Source organism: Globicephala melas, chromosome 19, assembly GCF_963455315.2.
Source record: "Globicephala melas chromosome 19, mGloMel1.2, whole genome shotgun sequence".
NCBI lineage: Eukaryota > Metazoa > Chordata > Mammalia > Artiodactyla > Delphinidae > Globicephala > Globicephala melas.
The window spans coordinates 60,498,715-60,520,099 of NC_083332.1; the positions used below are offsets into that span (position 1 = coordinate 60,498,715).

At 51.1% G+C, this 21,385-nt stretch overlaps 1 protein-coding gene across 1 annotated transcript in view; it reads right to left on the reverse strand.

Annotated features, from left to right (window-relative positions):
• The window catches only part of C19H16orf95 (chromosome 19 C16orf95 homolog), a 521,908-nt gene that overhangs the window by 317,940 nt on the left and 182,583 nt on the right, over nucleotides 1-21,385 (reverse strand). The window contains 4 exon segments of the mRNA XM_060289339.1: nucleotides 12,096-12,251; nucleotides 13,408-13,573; nucleotides 18,586-18,696; nucleotides 19,833-19,895. The gene's annotated coding sequence lies outside the window, so the exon portion shown is untranslated.

A 21,385-nucleotide genomic window follows, 5' to 3' on the forward strand; every position in this document is an offset into this window, starting at 1 on the left:
GCTCTGGTGAGCACACACCTCACAGGGCCTGCACAGACTGTCGGCTCTTATCACAAAGCACACCAGCTCTCAGCACCCAGGCAAAGATCAGTGTTCGAGTCTGCTTGGGCGGCCATAATAAAGTACCACAGACTGGGGGCTTACTAAAAAGATTTATTTTCTCACAGTTTGGAGGCTGGAAGTCTGCGATCAAGGAGTCGGCAAGGTTGGTTTCTCCTGAGGCCTCTCTCTCTGGCGTATAGGCGGCCGTCTTCTCCCTGTGTCCTCACGTGGTCGTCCCTCTGTGTGTTCGTGTCCTGATCCCCTCTTCTTATGAGGACACCAGTCATAGTGGATTAGAGCTTATTTTAACTTATTACCTCTGTAGAGGCCCAGTCTCCAAATACAGTCACATTCTGAAGTCCTGGGGTCTAGGGCTCCAGTACATGAACTTTGTGCAGGATTCAATTCAGCCCAGAACAATCAGTAACTGCAGACAGAACCTGTTTTGAGGTGCTTCCTTGGGCATATGGCTGAGAATCCAGAATCTCACACTTATGTCCCCAAAGCAGGACACAGCGAGGTGGGTGGTTTTCACTTAGCTAGTGAGCGTTTGACAATCTCTGAGCCTAGGTTCCCGATCTGGGTTTCACCCCTGCCAGCCCTTCGAGGGTTAATCCAAAGGTCTCTGGAGTTGGGGGGATTTACTGCCCCCAGACCTTTATCATCTCACCCTGACGTTGAGGGCTCACATTTCCCACTTAATTACTTGTCCGGCAATCAGAAGAGATAGCCGGTCCTGTGCTGAGTTGGCTGCAGCTGTGAACTGTTTATTTACTTTTCCTCAGTCCGGGAATGGCTATAATTTAAAGGTTCAGATCTCAGCTACCCTGCCTGGTGCAAACCCTGCTTAAACACTTCCATATTGCTCGGGTGGAATGCGCTGGAAGCTGCCCCCACTCCCCTCCCTGGACACAGAGCGCTGAGAAGGCAGGTGTTCCTGGTTACGGAGGCTGCAGGGCTGGGTAAGGGGAGAAGGCTGCCCACCGTTACTGCCAACTCCGCCGTCCACCCCAAGAGCTCACGGAAAACCTAGAAGCCATAGTAGGCCTGAGGACCACGAGATGGCAGGACGGGATGGCCCCAAAGCACCCCAGTCCCACAGCAGTGGTCCCTGCCACAGTCGAAGCCACATCTCGCACTCATTCCTGCACCAAATGGTGTAATTACACTGAGGCTGTCAAATGGCATCCAGATGGCCTCGCCGCTCGCACCAGTGCTTTAATAAGCTTCTAGGCGTGACCTTGGCAGCTTGTGCCCCACCTGCGCAGCCCCCAGTTGTGAAGCCCGAGCCCACAATTAGATCAGATAATGAGCGCCCAGGCGACCAGCCTTGAACTCTGCAAGCCCTCTTCAAGGGGTGCCCAGAGAGTCACCCCACGCCACTGACAAATGGCATGCGTTCCACCACAAACGGAGGGCCGCCTGTGCACAGCTACCCTGGAGGCCTGCCTGGGGAGATCAGAGACCCGAGACCCAAGAGCACACTTGGGGGCCAGGCAGCTCCCAGGCAAGCTGTTCCAAGAGCTGAATTCTGGCAAACCAGGGGCTCAAGCCTGACCGCTTCCTCCAAAGCCCCAGGCAGCCCACCAGGGAGGAACTGCTTCTAACACTGCCACTCCCATAGGCACCGACAGGTGGGAACCCAAACATGGGAATCACCTGCTGCCACAAAGCTGCACGTGACCTCCAGCAATTCATCCCCTTTGAATATCCTCGAGCCGGAGTAACTCCACAGTGAAGCTTTCAGTGATCTTGCGCTGAAAAGAATCACATTCCACTGGCCATTCTGAAAAGTCAAATTATTCTTTCCCAGCATGGGGCACATGCCTCAGAGAGTGACAGAGCTAACATGCCTACACCAGGCACCAATGCCAGGACTTCACACATAGTGACTAAACTAACCCTCAGACGACCTGGATGCTGTTGTTATTCTCCCTTTGTAGAAGAGAGAACTACAGAGAGGGTAAGTAACCTGCCCAAGGTCACACAGCTAGGGAGTGGCAGGAACGGGATTTGAACCCGGGTAAGGAAGCAGACGTCATGAGTGCATACAAGTATGATCGCATTTGGGTAAACAAATAATAGCTAAAGTTTTACTGTGACGCCTGTATGACAACACGTTGTATATTTTAAACAAAGTTTAAGAGTTTTTGCAAAGGTTTGGAAAATGCCGAACAGTCCAAGAAGAGCCCGCATGCTGATATTCTCAGGGCCCTGCCAAGCCGGAGAAAATGGGTAGATACAAAGAAAAGAGCAAATCAGAAGCCTTCTCCATGATGGGTTGGCGCAGAGGGCGATGGGAGAGGGACCAGGCACTTGAGCTCTTGGCCGCGGAGACAAGTTTCTGTGGGAGAATCTTGTCCATGATCTTTGCCAGGTTTGCTTCTCGCAGACCTCAGACAGAGAACGAGGGGAGGCTGAGACCCGACAGGGAAATGCAAAACGTGTTTGTTCTGACTCCCTCGTTATGTTTGACTCTTTACAGGGAATCAGTATTCCCCTCACAGGCATCCTGGGTTTTAATGGTCCTATCTCAAGTTGTCATTGAAAACCTACTCTTAAGATTGTGTCACCATTCTTAGTAAGATGTGAATGACTGACATTTAGGAAGAGGGGATTGCATTTCAGGTTACCACCTTAAGGTCATCTGGCTTTTCAAACAAAGAGACCATGAGAAGACCCAAGATAAATGTGATGCATGGAAAAATCATCATTTTTGCTAAAATAATGGGAGGGACACAATGGCTTTTTTAAATACCTCTTCAAATAACACGGAATGCAAAGTAAAGATGATGTGACTTAATGTGAGGAGATGCCCAAGAGGTCATGCCTGTGCAGGTTTTGCTCTCGGTCCACACTCTTAGGAAGGGGAGCCTACTCTGTTCAAGATTCTGTGATAGAAAATCTTGAGGAACCGGGCCTTAAATTATGCAACTGGTTCGTTCCAGTGGTGACATCACCTGGCAGGTCACAAATTTATTCCAGCGTGAGCTGGGGTGCGGGTGGGGGGGTTCCTGGCAAAAATGCTAGGACTCAGAAGCCACCAGTATTAGGTACTTGGTGATCTGTCCTAGAACCGCTGCAGCCCAGCCAAGCGCTCCTGAACAGATCAATGGTGGACCCACCTCACCATCCAGGGTGTGTCTGCACGTGTGTGCGCACATGTGTGCATGTGTGCTGGTATGCATAGGTGTGTATGTGAGTGGGTGTGTGTGTGATAAGGGTGCGTGTGGTGTGTGTTATGTGTCCAAGTGTGTGCATGTGACTGAACATGTGTATGTGCGTGTGAGTATGTCTGGTCCTTTCCAAGAAAAAAAAAGTCTCAGAAGACAGCACGAGACCATTTGGTCAGCCACCATATTTCACGTTTTATTGCACCCCTGCTTTGGAAAAACATAAGCCAATAAACGTGAAACCAGTTCTGTGCCTGCAGCTTCCTGCTTTGGGTCAACAGAAACCCTGGGATGAGACAGTACTGGGAGATTCCCGACAACAAAGCAAAAAGTTCATAAAAGACAAGGACCCAAAACTCTGAGGACCCCACTGCGTTGCCCGTCATGCTTTCAGAAAAGACCGTAGGACTCGAACAGACAGGGAGTGAACCTGTCCAAGCCCCTAGTCACCCAAGAACCCACTGATTCTGCCAGACAATCAGGCTGCCTGCTCCGGCCTCTTCCGCTGTCTCCATGCCTGTCTTTCCACAAACGGGACCGGCAGTACAGAGCTCTCAGAGGCCCAAATTCAAATCCCAGACCCACCACTCATCACCAGGCCCTTGTGCAAGTGAGGAATCCCTCCTGGCCGCTCCAGCGTTCCCATCCGCGGAAAAGAGAGACCACCACCACCAACACTGTCACCAACTCTGGTGCCGCCTGAGCGCTTCAGCATCTAACTGCGCTTCCCCCTCCGAGGACTGGTGCCCTAAGGATGTACTACCGCACCTCCCGCAGGAGGGAACCGGGCACAGGAGGGACGCGGCGGGGAGGGAGCACTGGAACGAGGGCACTACCTCTGCCGCTGCCCACATTTCCAGGAGGGGCTCATTGCCCCCCACCCCACCTCATCTGACAGGAGTGCCTCTGACGGGTCTTGCAGGATTTCATCCTCACTGTTGTAAAGTTTCCTCGTGGAAAACACGAGCATTTTCCTGGTCTCTTCTTTAACTTGATGTGTCCTAAGGAGGGTCAATCCCCCTCTGGCTCCGACGCCTCAGCTCTGAGAATCCCAGGGTCACTCCGTGTTTCCCAATTCAGGGCTCCTGTGCCCCAGGGGACAGCAAGGACTTGAGTCCCTTGTATTACTGTCAACATTTGGAAATTTCCAATGCAAAGAGCCCTGGTTCCTAAAATGAGGCCTAAGAAGGTGCTCAAAATACTCACAGTCTCTGCTTTTGACTCCAGCCCTGGGAGTTCAGTGTGGTCCGCCCTGAGGTTATGATTATCAGAAGCTTTGCCAGGAAGGTTATATCACTGAATACCATCATGGGCAATAAGAATTCATCCTTTCCTGAACACACTGTCTGTGCTTGCTGTGTGCAGGGCACCCTAGGATGTCTCCCGACTACCCCGTAACAGAGATAAGATCATCCCCAGTCAGCAGAGGAGGAGACTGAGGTTCCGAGAGGCTCCAAGACTCAGAATGACCAGGAGGGGTAGCAGTGAAGATGACTCTCACCTGTCTGACCCCAGAGCCTGCCCAAGCTGCCAGGCCAGGCTTCTCCCAAATGTTCCAGGTCAGAAGAATTACCTGGGGGTCTGGTGTAAACTATGAATCCTGGGTCCCAGGCCACTTCTCGTGAGTCTGACTCTGAAGCCGGGGCCTGAGAATCTGCATTTTCAGACAACCATCGCTGCCCCCTCTCCATCATACAACTAGATTAATTACCTGTTTCCATGCACATTCCATGGCTCGACACATCTTTCAGATGCTGGTACTGATGGGGAGGGGGGAGGACGGAAACCTAGCCTGGGCCAGGCAGGCAGGCCTCCCCTGCCCTCACCCGCCTGCACAGCGCCCCCGAGGGCCATGCGGGGCACTGCGACCCCCCAGCCTCCCAGCAGGGAACCCACCCACTGCCCCTACAGAAAGAATGGGCGGAAATGGCCGCAGGCAGGAACTCACCCCTGCCATTCCACAGCGCTCTGCAGGGGAGGGCCTGCAGAGGAGCTGAAAAGGCCAGGGACAGGGAGCCAGCCTTGCGAGAGGGCCTGGCAAACAAAGCACAGCCCCCCCAGAGCAATCACCCGCCAAAATCTGCAAGCTCATCACGGTGCTTGGGAACCTCGAGGGGGGGACACAATACAGGACGCATCCTGCTCGGCAGAGATAAGAGAATTCCCAGGTTCTCACTGCCCAGCCTCCCCCTGGGGACAAAAGAGCTGGCAGGGAGCTTGGAGGAACGTGAGAAAGATGCCCGAGGCCAACACTGCACGAAGCTCTGCACCCCGCACTCCCCACCCTGCACCTCTCACCCTTCACCCTTCGCTCATCCCTGAAGTCACTCCTCAGACTGACCTTCAAGCCCACCCTACGTCTCGCTGGTTGTGGGGCCCTGAACAAGTGGCTTTGCCTCTCTGCTCCTCAGTTTCCCCACCTGCAAAATGGGGCTGCAGGTGGGAACTACCTCCGTCCCTCCTCGGGGTTTTGCTGCAATCCATAGTATGCTTCTGGAGGACCCACTGTGCGCTCGGCACTTTCCTGTATCACCAGGTCCAGCCCTCGGCCAGTCCCAGTCCCAGGAGCTGGGCTTTGGCACGAGCCCCTTGGCCCAGCGCGGAGGCCCATGTGGACGTGGGGGAAGTGACGTGGTGGGGCCCGAGGCCGTGCCCGCCCATCTTGGAGCTCACCACTGTTCTGAGAGCCTGATCAGTACCAGCCAACAACACAAGTGGCGGCTCCAGGACTCCAGTTCCCTTCTCATCCGTGGGTCATGCCTTTAGGCTCAGTTTAATCCAAACGCTGAGCATCTGTTTGCACACATCAAAAATGACAATAACCGCAAGAATGAAAGCTACTACTTACAGCTCACTTTCCATACGATGCCCTGGGAGGGTGGTGCTGTTATTAGCACCCCCAACAGTCGGGCCATTGACATTCTGAGAGGTCAAGTCATCTGCGCAGCGTCACCCAGTGGTGATCAGGGGAGTACTGTGCCTGCACAGTGCAGGGACCCAGCCCTCGGGACCTCTCTCTCCCCCTCTGGGAATTCCTTTCCCTCTCAAGGGCAGGGACCTCACCTGTCTCTCTCTGTGTCCCCAAAGGATGCCAGCACGGCAACCAGTCAATGGACAGTTCGAAAGCAAAAGTTTCCTGGGTCGCTTTGAGCACGTGGTTTCCAGAATGGGCAGGAGGTGGCACCATGCTGCTTGGGGCATGTGGGGGTCAGGCTCCCACCTCTAGAGGGACCCATGCTACCCATGAGGTCTGTTTCCTTCACTCCAGGTGGGCTGAATGAGTTGGTGCAGAGCCAGTGTATTTTGGGGGGAATTCAATGATAAGGAGTCCGTCATGGAGACCAGCTAGGAACCCAGAACCTGTCCCGGCTCTCCAGGCAGAATGGAGGCGGTGGGGATGCCCTCAGGACCCTAGTGGGACCACTCTGTTCAAAGTGCAGTGAGTCCTTTGGTCAGGACAGAGCTGACCCCCCCACCCCGTGAAACGGAAGCCCAGGGCACGGAGAGAGGGGGAGACACACCTCCCTCTGCCTCACTGATGCCAGAGAGGACCTGCCACTCAGACCTGCCCACACGTGCCCCTGGGGCACTCGAGCTCTGAGCATTGCCAGGAGCCCCGTGTGGTGCACATCCTCTCTTGTTCCCAAGTCAAGGAGGTTCTGGAACCCAGGAAAGCCAACTCCAAAGCCCAGAGCCTCCCCCACAATTCCAGAGGGGGAGATTTTAAGTCTCTTTTTAGAGCTCCCAGAGTTCCTGTCAACCACATCCCACTAGAAAGCTTTAAAGCCATGCCCTGAAAGCCACCACTTCCTCCCTCCTGGTGCCCTCCCTGGGAAGATCTGCTGAAATAAACTCAGGAGCGTGGGAAGGGGGCTGTGGCAGACACTGCAAGTGTGCTTCCCAGAGTCTTTGATGCCCACCTTCTCCCAACTGTGTACCTTACCAGCCTCTCTTGCAGCTAGACGCAGCCAGTGACACAGTTCTGACCCATTAGACGCCAAAAAGAGTCCGGGACACTTCTGGGAAAGCTTTTGCTTTCCTGATAAAAAGGGGCAGAGACCCAGCTGGTGCAGTCCTGGAAACCTGCTCCTCCCCTCCCCCCTTGAATACAGACGTGATATCTGGAGATGCAGCAGCCATCTTGAGACCATAACAGGACAGGTAATGGAAATGTGGCAGACAGAATGACACCCACCTCCCAGAAGTGCCCACATCCTAATCCCCAGAACCTGTCAGAATGTTAAGTAATATGGCAAAGGGGAATTGAGGTTGCTAATCAGCTGACCTTGAAATGGGGAGATCATCCTGGATTCCCCAGGTGAGCCCAATATAATCACTGGGTCCTTAAAGGTGGAAGATGGAGGTAGAAAAGGGGATCAGAGAAGAGCTGTGATGAAGAAAGAAGGGCAGAGATGCAGCATTGCTGGCTTGGAAGATGCAGGAAAAGGCCAGGAAGTGGGTTTTCCCCTTGAGTTCCTGGAGGAACACAGCCCTGTGACACCTTGACTTTAGAGACCCGGGTGAGACCCGTGTCGGACTTCTGACTTCCAGAACTGTGAGAGAATACATTTGCGTTGTCTTAAGTGGCCAAGTTTGTGGTCATTTGTCACAGCACCTCCAGGGCACTGACACAAGCCATATGAGATGCTGGCTTGCCCTTGTCGAGCAAACAAACTGAGGCCAGCAGCTGCCTTTCTCCAGACATCCTTGTCGTGTGAGAAGAATGACCCCATGCTGGTTTAAGCCACTTCAAGATGGACTATTTGTGACTTGAAGCTTAACACGTTTCTAACTGCCATCTGTGTCAGCCGGAGAAGCTTTCATTTCAAAATTCCTTTTGTGAGAGAGAAAAAGCATCACCAGCTAAAAATGTAAATTGAACCCTAGGACAGTACCCCCAAGGTCTGACGATGAACTTCGGGCGGCCCTGGGACCTTTCCGGGGAAAGGAAGGTATAGTGAGATCAGAGTCCCTTGAGCAATTCTCTTCATAAAACTTTCTCTTCATATAATGTCCTAAAGCCCTCAACATTCTAAAAAGGGAAACAGATTGTTAAGTAAATGTTTATTGAACCATAAAGCGGACCTATGACAAAAAAGTTAATTGCAATAAACAAAAGGGTTATCTCCTCTGGGCACTGTGGCCACTACATGGCAGGGTCCCTGGCATAACAGACGTGTTTGCAGTTGCCCACCTGATAGGACTGGCTGCGACTTCTCCAGTTTAATGGCCACTCGGGACTCGGTTCCTTACTTTTTATGGCAGGCCGTTTATCATTGATATGACCTCTCTCTGACGGCCCTTTTTCAGAAACACAGCTTTACTGTAATGTCATTTCTGAGCTGAATTTTCCCAACCTATCTGATTGCTCACTTTACAACTGGGTTTCTAGGAGTGGGTTGCGGGAAGATGCCTTTGCTTACTCACGACGCGCAAGGAGACTGTGATCTGGGAAGGGACGTTTGTTGGGGACCTGCCTTGAGGGTCACTCGGCACCGGAGTGGGCAGCCGTTTGACTCTCGCTGCTCCCGGTGTGGTCTGACCAGGTTACGGATGAAAGAGATAGTCCAGCGCAAGGTCTAGCAGAGGCCCGGCAGGTGACCATTGTTCAGCAAACGTTAACTATTGAAATGCCCTTCTCTCCAGCACTCCCAGCAGCCCACGGGGTAAGTCTGGGGAGCGTTCCCACACTCCAGGCCAGGAATCCGAGGCTGAGCAGGATTCCATGACAGCAGGACAGCAGCCCATCTTCCCGCTCTCCCTGAGACGCCTCCCCGCGGCGCCCACGGCCATACCTGAATGTGAGCGGCCGGGGTAGCCCCAGGTCCCGTGTTCTTTCCAAGGCCAGCACCGTGCACCCGCCTTCCTCTCTGTCCTCACGAGAGCCCTGTGAGGGGCCTTGTGCTGCTCACACTCAGGACGAGGAAGCCACAACCTCAGGGGGCCCTAGTGTCTTGCCCACCATTCTGAGACACTTGGAGACAGGTGCGAACGCAGGCGGCCCAACGGCACGTTCTGGGCTCTCATCTGTGACCCCACAGCCCCGCTGGCCGCAGCACAGCCTTCTCTGGCCCCACAGAGTGCAGCGAGGTCAAGCGGGCTTTCAGCCAAAAGCAGAGAGGGTCCCCTCCGAGGGCCAGGCTCTGAGCTCAGAGAACCGATTCGCAGAAAATCCCAGACTGACGGGGAGCCCAAGAGAGGTGTGGGGCCAGAGAAGGGAAGCCGTGGGCACCCCAAGGCCCACCACGCAGGGCCTCCTGGGACTGTGACCACAAAGGCCAGGCCCCCGCCCTCCTCCCAGGCTCGCCCACAGGTCACCTGCGCCCACCGGAGAGACCTTCCCGCAGCCTGCCACAGCAGCCTCTGGGCACGGGCTGGGATCCTGGCGCCAGGCGGGAGTTTTGCCACTTGAACCCCTCTCTGGTTCTGACACCTTGTGACTCTGGGCAAACCCCCAACCTCTCTGTGCCTTGATTTCCTTCTCTGTGAAATGACAGTTGTAAAAGAAGGCTCCTGCTTTTAAGGGAAGTTTTGGCCCAAAACACCGATCCTTTATTTTCCCGACTGGTAGGAACATATTAATTCATTTTATTTTTAAAGAGGCCATGAGTGAGATATCCAGAATGTAAAGAGATAAACATCCCATCAGGAGGGTTTTTGTAAAGAAAAGTGTCTCTTTCTGCTTTGAATCAAGAGAGCATCACGTAATCGTCAGATGTGACCCACGCCGCCTTGGCCCTCTGCTGGTCACCCAACCACATCTGTTCCCCACCCCATTCCTCCCTGTTGACAGGATTCGGGTTTTGTTTGGTTTGGCAATGGACCCGACTAAAAATATGCAATTTCCCAGACTCCTTTGCAGTGAGAGTGGTCAGGTGACATGGTCCCAGCCAAGGCAATGGAGGTGAGCTGCCCAGAGGAGCCCTTCCAGAGGGACAAGACGGTACAGCATCTCCCTGGCCCTTTATCCTTCCTGGAATGCCACGAGTCCCAAAGATGTGGCATTCACCTCAGGACCTGAGCCCACAGGCCCAGAGCCCAAAAGATGGAGCGAACCAGGCTCCCTGCCCGGTCTGCCCACCCCCACCTTCCCCGCCTAGGACAACACCCCTGTTATCTGCAGCTGACCCACGTGCACCTGAATACTAGGAGCTGCGACCCTGACCTCATCTTTGAGGAGTAAACACAGAAGAGGTTAGGCCGGCCATCTCCCTGGAAATAACTCCCACCCAGGCCTGGGGGCCCCACCTCCCTCTTGCCTATCAGAGATGATTGACATCAATAGCATCCAATCACAGTGTTCTCTGTCTTCTTTGGGCACTGAAAGGCAGACACCTCTGTTCACTAATGTAAATATTGTATTTACTGGGGCTTATTTATTTATGCATTTCCTTAGTGGAAGCAGCCTTCAGGTTCCCTGAGGCGTAACATGACATGCAGGCTGCGGCGCCCTGGAGCTGCTGTCTCCTCCTGAAGTGGTGACTGACGGAGATGGCACTCAGGCAGAGGGCCTCGGCGTCTCCGTCTGTGCAGTGGGGATGCCCAGACCGTGCCTGCCCGGTCCCGGGACTGCCCCCATCTCGGTGATAAGACCAAGGCTGTGGTCTCTGAGCACGTCCCCCCTCGTCCACTCTCCCCGTTCCGGCCCACTGGGAGGTCCCCACACTCCCCTTGCTGGCCCTTAACCCAGGCCAGTGCCTGGAATACAGCTGCCCCAGCTCCCCTCCAGGCTGAGCCTTCACATCTCCATTCAGAGGCCCTTCTTAGGGCTTCCCCGAAACCCCCTACATGCCCAGTGCCCCATCCAACGCTCCCCCAAAGCCTGCAGCCGCCCAGCACAGTCCGGCCTCCCCGTGGACTGTGGGCTGAGATAGAAATGACCTTGCTTGTTGTTCACGGCTGTAAACCCAGAGCCGCCCAAGTGCTAAGCACGGAGTCAGGCTCCACAGACACCTGCTGCCCATGGAATGACTGGCGCTGACCTAGTGGGAGATGCTGTCATTTCACAGTGGTGGCTGTGGAGGGCTGGGAGGTACAGCAAGGCCTCATTTTGCCACATCTGTGTTTTCTCTCCCACACACCATGTCCTTACACCTCCTACCCTTGGGGAAAGGAGGAGAGTGTCTCATCGCATTGGCCCCGGTGCTGCGACAGGAGAGATGCCTAACCCCAGGTGACCGAGAGTTAAAGGAAGGACAGCCTAAAAGGACAGGAGGGAGAAGTGAAATACTCAGAATTCCCTTCAGTTCCCCACTGCACTGAAGCCTTGAGGCAAGGAGGTGAGTCACTAGTTGGAGAAGCGGGAACCGCGCTTGGGGAGAAGGAACAGCAGGTGCAAAGGCCTTTGAAGAATGGCGGGTTGTGGGTGTGTCGGGGAGCAGAGTGAGGAAGGCCGAGGCTAGACTGTGGTGGTTGTTGGTTTTTATAACACGGTATTATCATTAACTCTGCTTATAATAATGATAATGTCTGTCCAGCACCAACTATGTTCCAGGTACTTTACCTACACCATCTCAGTCCCTACACACCCCAGGAGGTAGGCCCTACTATTATCCCATTCTATAGAGGACAAACCTGAGGGCCAGAGAATCAAACTGACTTTTCCCAATACACCCGACAAGAAGGGGCAGAGCTGGGATCTCAATCCAGGCTCCTGGCTCCTCAAACGTTGTTCTCAAATGCCATTTTATACCGCGGTCCTTGCCCTTGGGCAACGTGAAAAGAGCTGTTTGTCACCCGGCGATGATGGATCACTCAGCTCTCAGCACATCCTGCTACGTAACGAAAGCACAAAACCTGTGGCACGTGAGGGCAGCATTTATACCCTGTGTCATAACTGGTCGGGTAGGCGTCGCTGCTGACGCTGGCTGGGCTACTTACATGTCTGTAGTTCTGCTGGGATGAATGGGCGTCTCCCATCCTTCCTCAGCCGAGCAGCTCAGGCCCTGCTCACACAGACAGCAGAGGCACACGAGGACTAGTGGACATGGGTAAGAGCTCCTCCAAGCTTCTGCCTGAGTGACGTCTGCTAACATCCTATTGGCCAAAGGAAGTCACATAGTGAAACCCAGACTCCAGGGACAAGGAAATCTACCCGCCTCTTAGTAGAAGGTGCTACAAGGCACTCAGCAAAGGTCTTGGACCCAGGGAGGGCTGAGGCCCTGAGGCCACTTATGCATTCCACCTGTCATAGGTGAGGAAGGCCCAGGCCAGGGCCAGAAGAGATGCTGGGTGGGGAGCCAAGGGGGCCTCTCTGAGCCCGGGTCCTCCCCTGGGCAAAGGAAGAGTGACTTGTCCAGGGTCCAGCACGAGGCAGTAGGAGAGCTGGAGCCCTTGTCCAAACCGTCTGACTCCAAGACCCCTTCCCCTTGAGGTGTGAGCCTGGGTGGATCACTAGATCCAACCAAGAAAAACAGAAACTCCGCTGAGTATTTAAAACAGAGAATTCAATACATGGAACTGGTTGCTCTGATGATGGAAAACGGAGAAGCCAACTGTGGAGCCCAGGAGGTATGCACCGGCAGGAAGCTGCTGGCACCCTGGGGCCAGAGGGACAGAGAGGGGCCGGGGCTGGCAGAGCCTGCCCCTGCAGCAGCACCGCTGCTGAGCTGCTGAGATGGGAGCTGGTGGGGGAGGACTGGGAGGGGGAGGGGGAGGGGGAGGGGAGGGGGAGGGGAGGGGGAGGGGAGGGGGAGGGGAGAGTGCCCAGCTTCTCCCTCCTCCGGCCCTCCCTCCCAGCTCTCACCAGCGCCTCTCACCAGCCAGACCCAGCCAGAAGCCAGGGGAGCCTGCGAAATGCAGCCTCTCAGCCCCTGCAGCACAGAGCCAGCCAGGGAGGGTTGAGGGATGGGGCTGAGGGCACAGAGAGGGAGCCTCCCTAGGGACAAGTGGCCTCTGTCTCCCGTGTGCTCCAGGCCAGCGCACACATGCAAAGCCCTGGTTCTGACCCAGGAGAGCTGGGTGGGGCCTGAGACTCTGCATGCCTAACAAGCTCCCAGTGATGCCCAGGTTGCTGGTCTGGGGGCCACACTTCCCGAGGCAGCACCAGCAGGGAGCGGAACGCCTACAGGGAGACGCCCAGAGAACATTCGTTTAGTATTTACTGCAGCTGGGCTTTCCCTCCTCCTTCCAGCCTCTGAGGCAGGAACTGCAACGGGAGAGAAAATCAACACCACCAACTCAAGAGACTCACCGGGGTCACCCCTCTCGTAGGTGGCTGAGATGTGATGCCAGGAGGCCCCTCGGCCCGTTTGTTCCTGGGCTCCGGGAAGTGGCCCACAGATGGCCACGACCCAATCGTCCATCTCGCATACGCTAGGGGCCCAGCCTTCTCATTCACAATCTCAAATCCTCACGACCTGAAAAAGAAAGATCACCAGCTCCATTTTAAGTCGGAGGAAACCTAGGCTCAGGAAATTTAAAAACTTCACCACGGGTCCCCAGTGAATGAAGGCAGAGCCCTATTTGAACCCAAACCTGCCTAAACCCTCTGCTCAGGCATCACCCCTGCCTCTCAGGCTCACCCTCCATCACTCAGCAGTACTGAATTCGCAGAGCCTACAAGGCCCTGTTGAAGAACGTGGGGCCTGTGATCCCCCACCTGGATTCAGACTCCAGTCCTCCCAGCCCTCCCAGCCCTGCGCACGAGCTGTGCTGCCTGGGAATCTCACTCAGGTGCCTCAATCGTCAAGTGGGGACAATGACATTCCTAACTCCATCAACGCGCTGGGAGGCACCATCCAGTTATCCCGTGCGACCCTTGGCACGTTCACACTCTGGATAAATATCAACCTTGTTGTAAGTATGCAACATTCATGACGCTTAGATTCTGGTGGAGAGACACAACGCACAAATCATCAAAACTAGGCATTCGTCGTGTGACTGAGTGTCCAAGATTAGATTCCAAGAGAGTGTGCGTGATGGAACAGCAGCACGGCACTCTCCGAGCCCTCGCCCAGGCCCTGTGGGACTGGATGCCCACGAGGTGGCCCGCTCTGTGGATTGCTCACAGCTCTCCCAGATGGGAGCATGTCCCATCTCCTCACCAAGCCAGCCTCCACTGCTGCCTGGGCTAAGACCTGGGGAGAGCAGCCTGGAATGTTTGGGGCCCAGACACCTCCGATGCAGAGGCGGCGACACAAGGCCACTGAAAGGTGGCCTCAAACCTCACTTCTCCAAACCGCACACAAGATGCTGGGCAAGTCTGTTTCTGAGAAGACAGGCAGGGATTTGAGCTTCTGGCACTTGTTTGCACAAAGGATTTCGGCCTTCTTTCTCCTGTCACACAGCTTAAACACGTTAGCTGACCCTTAAATGGAATCCCCACAATGCCCCCCTCTCCCTCCAAGAGAATTTGCAGGGGGGGGTGCGGGGGGGGATAAAATGCATTGTGTCCCGAGGGCTTTATTCCCGGCACTGTAGGGTTGATGACTCCATGCTAACTGTATCTTCTGGGTTTTTGAGTGTCTTTTTCTCTTCTCCTTTACCTTTTAACTAAAACACAACATAAAATAAGCGTTTTGATTGCATTCAGCTGTGAAGAGGGACGTACATACCCACCCACCCCACCTTTGCTGGCAGAGATCAAACGTGAATTTCTCAAAAAACAAAAAGTGGAAAGTTTACAAATACAGGACTCAAAATCTGCAACAGCACACCATCACTCCAAGCCAGGGATGTGTGCAGTCTGACATGCTTGTAGGCAAGCAGGCCTCCATGCTGTTTCTCTAATCCCACGTGCAAAGATGGTACCAGGGCCACTTTCTTCCAGAAAAAAAGAAAAAAGAAGGCCCAGAAGAGGCAATAGTCTCTGCATCAGCTCAGGTCCTATCAGCCTGGTTGGCAAACTGAAACATAATATTTTAGGCTGAAAGTGGTCAAATAGGCTGTTGAATTCATTTTCTAAAAAGTCTCACTCCGAACAAATTTATTCATTTACACGAAGTCTGAAAGTGCTTTTCCTTGTTGGGTGTCTGAAACCTGAAATATTTTCAACCAAACAAGAAAATGTTCGCTGTTGAATGGCCTATTGGAGCTGTCACAAATGTGATTTCTGGGAATAAACAAGATCGTAAGAAGGCTGGCCGGAGCAGAAACGTAAGTCAGCGTTAATAGGTGGTGTAACTAAATTATCCCTTAAGCCAAGGTGCTAAGTGACACAGCTTTTTGTGTGTGAATTATAATACAGTCGCCTCCCTGGGCCTGCACAGATCTGAATTGGACCTCTCTCCAGAATCACTAATTTTATTTTTCAGTTTCTATGTATCAAATAGCTCCCTCTGTTCTGCAGGCGAACCAAAGTACTTGAGACATACAAATTCATATTTTCTCCATATCATTTTACAGAGGTTCACTTGATACACACCTGGCTCCATAAACAATGTTTATTTTTTATGGGTTAGTATCTTCCTCAAGAAAATTAAAACTAAGTTTCAGGAAGCTTTATTTTCATTCTAACTATTGTTCGCTGGTCACTGCCACTCAGTACTTAGATGACTTTTTCCCCAAAGGGTAAAACATCTTTAAAGCGGAACACAGTCTATTTAAACAGCTGGTTTTTGCGCAATCGTTTTATCAATGCCTAGACTCGAGGTATGAGTAGTCGGTGACTTGCTCAGTTGTAAATTCATACAGGTATAAAAGCTGGCATGTCACTCAATTAAATTTTTAGAGAGCAACGCATGATTCATTACTACCAGTATGATGGGGTTATTGGTCTCTGCTGCATTTACATATTTCTATGTCTTTAAATAGGATTTCACATTTGGAGTGAAATGAATTCCTGCCTATCTCCCGGCCAAGGACAAATGATAACATTATTTTTAGGAAAAGAAATAGATCTTTTTGTTGCTGTTGTTGAATTCCAGTTTGTTTAAAATAATTGTCAACATGCACCCTATTTCTTTTTAAATTAAAGAAAAGATACAGCAAATTATTCCATAAAACAAATTAAGGAATCGTGTTGTCCCATGAAGAATCAAAACATTGAAATTATCCAAAAATGTTTTTAAATCATTTTAACATTAAATATGTTGAACGACGTGCTCATGGTTATTGAGACTCTCTCTAGCAAGAGGTGGGGATAGAAAAATGTTTGTTTGTTTTTGAAATCAAGTAGAAACTTTTCCCAGTTGGAGAGGAGGAGCTTCACTCCTGGGAGATGGAGGTTTAAAAGCTTTAAAAAGCCGGCCATACCATTTAGCAGGCGCTGATATAACGAAATACAATGCCCAGGGTGGGAGGCCCACACACATTCATCACTTTCAGAAGGAAAATACTTTTTTGAGAAGGTGAGACTCTGGTATCATTATCTGTACACTCCTGATTTTAATTGGCCATTTGTACGCATATAAGATTCCATGCAATACTGTAACACGTATATTCTTCGTGAATGTTACAAACAGAGAATCGTAAATATATCGTTTACGTGATAAAACATAGACAGGCAACAGATAAAATTTTGAAAAAGCTGCTAAGCGTCTTCCATTTTTATTTTGAACATTTCCAGAAAGTATTTCGTTGAACTCTAGCTGGGTGATGTCTCAGACCATTTCAGGACGGTGAGACACTTGGTAGTCAACAGTCGCCTTAAATACTTTTATACTCTTGGATGGCTTGGCACGTTTCAGGCCAGGGCTCAAAAAAGTTTTTCTTCTTGCTTTTAGAGATCACTGGATGCACTCCGGAGAGGTGAAGGGGGTAAATCTCAGTATCTATCTTCCCCACCCCCACCCGTGGGTCACTCTAGAAGTAACATCGCCATCTACTGGACAGCAGGGGAACCTCCCTAAGAAGGGGAAGGTTTCTGTTTCGGCAATCCAAACTAGAAAGCTTACAAAATATATTTAAGATGTACAATGCCATAGCTTCAGGAACAGAAGAGCAAGAATAAAATACTCTAATCAAAAGTGCAGGAAAGTGGAAATACCCTTTTTGCACAAACTGGTCTGCAGCAATTTTGAAAACTGGTTCTACCCCATCACCCCATCCCCTGCAACAACTCCCAGAGAGGAGGTGAAAAAAGTAAGACAATTGCTATTTTTAATTTCTAAGAGTTTTTATATTAGTTATGAATTTCTGAAGCGAGAGGTGTTTTTTTTTTGGTCACTAGTCAGCTCCCACCTTTTTCTCTGCACACTTCCTGGGGGTTGGGGACACGGGGGAGGCACACACACACACACACACACACACACACACATTCACACACACTCTCTCTCTCTCCTTTGGAGTTCTTTAACCTAACAAGGCTTTGGGAACACAAGAGCATAAAACTGGGATAACCCAAATATTATTCTAAACTCTTTTTTCAGGCACTTAAGCAAAACAACTACCATTTTTGAAGTTTATATAACTTTTCCTTATAAATACAATCACATTCCAATTATACATCTGCATGATGTCGATTTCTGGATTTTCTTATGCAAGTAACAGTCCTGCTTTCCCCCCTTCTTCCTGCTCCTAACTGATCACTGGATTGGCCTTGAAATTTGAGCATTAATTGCTTTCTCTTGGTAATTAAAGTCAGGGTATTCTTTTCATGAGAGAACTACATTGTTTTACAATTTCCCATACTCCTTGGAATAGTTTCACAGAGGAAAGGAAAGAAGTCAATTGTGGCCCAGAATATTAACATATGTTTTCTTTACAACCCTCCCAACACTTGACAAGATGTTCAGAAAAAAAAATTGGTAAATAGATAACATGTTAAATGAAAATTACAATTAAATTTATTAAGTATCACAATTCACCCATTTTAAAAGAGAAACATTTCTACTGAATTTTATTTTTCTTTATTACACATCATAAAAAAATTTTTAAGTGTCCTAGGAGCCTTAAAGTCAGGCTTTAAGTGGTATTACAGTCACAGATTACTTCATTTCATATATGTATTCATTTCATATATATATATATATATACCAAAGTATTTACATTTTGTAACTTAATTTCTCACTCAATAGAGTTTGAAAGATCTGGACATTATAAAGGCAAACTCATTTTCTGCTGGAATGAAATGAGAAAATGAAAATTTTAAAAATTCATTTTATTAGGTAAATTCAGTAAGGACTCCCTGTTAGCCCCTGAAATAAACCAGCCTGCTTCTGTTTACTTTCTCCATCTTTCGGAGCCTTAAAATGAAAATTGAAGTCACTGCAATAGGTAAGCATACTCCCCCTCCCCTTCCTACCCGATGTTTGTGTAGAAATTGTAGGGTCTCTTTTCCTAAAAGTTGAGAATGGTGCTGAGGGCTGACAGAGTGAGTTCAGCCTAGGAGCCCCGCAGAAAGCTCACTGGTAGAGAAAGAAAGGGTCAGCGGGACGGGACGGGACGGGACGAGCGGGGTCAGAGCCACAGGAGAGACTGGAGTACTCACAGTTTCCAGTGACTGCTGCTGTCTCTCTGTGTCCTGGTCCCGATTCCAGAAGGAATGTGGCTCTTTGTGCAGAACCAGAATGCACATCCAGGAAGCTGGCAAAATCACTAGCTAAACAATCAATAGAGGAAACACAACAGATTAAAGTACCAAATTTGTTTTTTTCTCCAATAAAGGAAAAGAAAGTGAGCAGAGGGGAGGGTGGGGAAAGAAGACATGTTACAATTTTTTCCTGTGACCTGAGCTGGGCCCCAGGTTAATCTCAGTTCAAATTTGGATATTTGCTCTCCTGCACCCGCATAATATAAAGGATCATTCGACCGCCTGCAATGGACGCAGGCTTATCGCAAACCCTGAGATTCACTGTGTGAAACAGTCTGAGTTCCTGCCGCAGATCTGAAATGAGTTTTCCTATGAAAATACACTTTAAAACTCAGCGACCCCCGCCCCTAACGAATGCCTTCAGTGACAGGAAATGTTAACCATTTTAAGCACTTTTTATTTGCATTTGCTCTGAAGCTGAGGGAGTGAGGGGAGAAATGTACATTTAATGATTGGTCGTGAAAATCAGATCATGGAGTGAGCGTGGATCTGCATGTTCCTGAGCCGGTTGGGGGGTGGGGGTATTGAGCATCCTGGGTCCTGAATTTGCCCAGACAAGAGTGACTTCGCCCTGAATTCCCACAGAAGCTAGAAAGCGTTTGCATATATAGCAGTTGAGCCGTATTTCAAATTCTCTTGCTCTGTTGATAAGTTAAAGGCAGTCCCCTTCCACTTTACAGCTGGGGAGTCTACAGAAAAGTGCCTGTCTCACACTGTTTGTGGCACTGAGATGTGTTTGTGCGAGTGTTTTCTCCCTGGGATCAAAAGGGGAAAAAAAAAATTTCCCCCCGACTCAACTAAACACTGAAGCTCAGAAACACACGGAATGTGTATAACATTGTCCTTCAGAAATCCATCTTGATTTTTTTTAAAAAAACTCCTCTCTTTGATCAAAAGCCGACAGAGAATTACATTTTTCTCCATTCTGTTGCATTTAACGTGGACTAACACGGGGTGAGTTTAAACAAACAGATGGCCTGGGCATGAATACTTCTTTCAGTTTGAGTAGCTCAAGGTGGGCTGGATCCATGGGGGGTGGGGGTGGGCCGCAGTCCGGAGGATTAGTTGGAGGGGAGGAAAGCTGCAAAGTTGAGGGGGGAGCTAAGACAAGAATAAACCCATGATGAAAACAATTTTTAAACTACCTTTCTGCTTTGAGCCTGCGATCCTCCAGCAAGTGTGCAGTGTAACTGTTGAAATTCTTCTGCCTAAAAGATAAATGGCCTACTTGATTCAAGAGAGTCAAGTAGGAAAAACAAAACAAAACAAAAACTCTTCAAAGTATATTTTCAGAAGATAATCTAATGCACAATGAACGCCCGGTAAGAGGGGTGTGCAGGGGAGAAGGCCAGCTCCTCGTGGGAAATCCTGCACGACAGTGGTACTCCAGCTGCCTTGGGGTGGAACGGGGGCCAACTGAGAAAGGCCAGTCCTGGGTTGAGGGTCTTCACAGGGTTGAACTGGACCTATCCACCCCGCCCCCCACCCCGAAGTCCCAATCAGAACAGCTGCTCGTGGCCTCCCATGTGGGAACTCTAAGCCACTGACCCACACGCCATGAAATCCTTCAGCCCAATGGGAACATACAGGGCTGTGCAAGACTGGGGCGAAAATTCTGGGGCATGTGGACACTTGGAGGTCCCTGCTGAGAGCTACGCAATCTGCACTGTGTCTTCCCCATGTGGGAGGACGGAGGTGCTAGCTGGTGCCAGTCTACCCGTGGGTGGGCCGGCCATGGATGCCCCCCTTGGTCTCAGAGACCTTCCAGAATCCTCTTCCTCCACGGAAAGTCTGCAGAAGAGGGACAGCCATCCTCGCCTCTGCCCCACAGCCTGGGAGACATCTCACGTCTCCACATCTCAGGTATTAAACCCCAGCCAACTGTTTGGACAGGGTCTGTGCCCTGGCTTCAGGGCCCGGTGGGTGATAAAATGCAGAGGGCATCACAGAGAACCCTCTGAGCCGGCGTTCCCTCTCCCTTTCACTGCCTGCAGAGCAAGCATGACCTTCCCTCCGTGCTCCTTCCCTCTGGTGCTCAAGACGCCACTGAAAGGAAGGGGAGAAAAAATCAACAGGCCGTGTAGAGTCACTTGTCAGCAATGGCACACACCCCGCTGGGGTGCTTAATTAAAGGCCAGGCGATTTCTGCAGGATCAAACCAGAGAGAAGGAACCCAGACCCGGCCAGGCTGCTGTGTGGAAATTCAGGAGGCCTCTGGCCCGGGGACCCCACGACCCAGAGACCGGCCCCATGCTCGCAAACTTCACCGCGTCTCTCGAGTTCCTGGGCCCTGAGCTGTACCTCGAGCTCTTGGTGCTCAGATTCTAGCTTCCCATCCATGTTGGGGCAGACACAGCCCAAGCCTGGAGTTGGCAGGATCCCGACAACTTGGCGAAGGCAAAAGAGCCCGCAGGGGGAGGAAAAGGAAGAATGTTCTAGAAGGAGACAGAGCCCAGGCGCTGGGCCGAGAAGGCAAGCGACACCCACTTTTCTCCCTCACCTGCCCTTTCTCTGCAACACCGAAAACAAACCAGGACAGCAGAAACGTATGTGCATAAAGAATGCAGTGACTGCACGCACACACACATGTACATGCACACGTTTTATTTTCAATTTATTTATTTTAAATGCCAGACTATTTCTTCTTACTAAAGGCCTTTTCTCACACTGCTTTATCCCCTAGTTTCACAGAGCTTCC